This window comes from Belonocnema kinseyi, chromosome 6, assembly GCF_010883055.1.
Source record: "Belonocnema kinseyi isolate 2016_QV_RU_SX_M_011 chromosome 6, B_treatae_v1, whole genome shotgun sequence".
NCBI classification, from domain to species: Eukaryota; Metazoa; Arthropoda; class Insecta; order Hymenoptera; family Cynipidae; genus Belonocnema; species Belonocnema kinseyi.
Window position 1 is genome coordinate 7,867,834 of NC_046662.1, and position 1,481 is coordinate 7,869,314.

Sequence of the window (1,481 nt, forward strand, 5' to 3'; positions counted from 1 at the left end):
CAAATCCCGTTGACGGCAAAAACGTTTTGAAGGTTGATCATAAAAAATACACAAAGTCGTATTTTAGTCATAATTAACTGCTTGACATTTGAACCACTGGAAAAGCTCATTTACCACAAGGTGGGGTGTCTTCACACCCCAGTCATTTTGAAACACATTACGAATGATTTATGGTATAATATTGTTTCTAAAGTATTTCACAAAATTATACAATTATTCAAAGGACTTTTTCAATTATTTTCTGCTCATTTATAACGAGAAAATTCCATTTCTTAGATTTTTCCAGTTATAGGAAACACAAAGGCTATTTACACAGTCCGTATCACATAATATATTTCATAAAGGATAATAAATTATTAAGTAACTTCTTGCAGTAACGTTAATAATATATTGACCAAAAAAATGCAGTTTCATAAACATCAGCATACAAAGCAGCATACAAAGATACTTAAAAACATGAAAAAGATACGTATCACATATTCCAAATAGCACAGTAAAAATTCATATTATTTCCACGTACAGAGGGCAACTGAAGAGGAGGCTATTGAGATCCCTACCTCCCTGAGACGCTCTAGGCCTAGCTGATGCGCGAAAATAGGCCCTTGGGTTGTTTAAACACCCCATCTTGTGATGTGAGGGTTTATAGGTGCCGGACTGGCACTGAACAATTACACAAACAGAGACAAAGCTCTCTCTCATCGACTCGAGTTTCGAATTTTCGTCGCTCAATTCAACGACCCGTTACCCCCCCCCCCCCCCCCCCCCCCCCCCCCCCCCCCCACTAAAGTTCTTAAATACCCGAGTATTTAGGTTCAGGTTATTTAATTGAGAATGTGGCAGAATTTAGGAGAATTTAAATGAATTAAAGGTAATTTAAGAATTCATGGTTTTTAACAATATTTTTATTGTTCACGTTATGCCAATGGTTGAATATAAATTATTTTCTGGATTAGGCATATTCAAGATTTTAAATTATGCAAAACAGTGGCTTATTAATTAATCTTAGATCATGCCCAAAAATTTAATTTATTTCTAAAATGTAACTAAATGATTTTCCTTTAATTACATGCTTAAAAGGCGATGCACGTTCTATGTACATTTTAAAAAGATAAGATTTTAAATACATTTTTATGATAAAATATTTTGTGTATAACAAATAAAAATTGTTTCGTGTTTAGCAGACTCAGCGCCGACATAACCTATAATATACATTCAGATTTATATGGATGGAATAATAGCAATACTTTCTTGGAAAAGTGTTTTCTATTTCAAATACTGGACCGGATGTTTATTGTATACTAAAAAAGCGTTTTCAAAATTAAAAAATCGTTCCAAGTTTGGTACCTTTTCACGGACGCCTGTTTTGAATAAATCGTGGAATCAGGGGCGGATCCAGGCAAGGGTTTCGGGGGGGGTGCCACCAGAGTTGGTTGGCAAGATTAAAAAATAGGTAATTAAAACTCTTTAAACAATTTTTATTT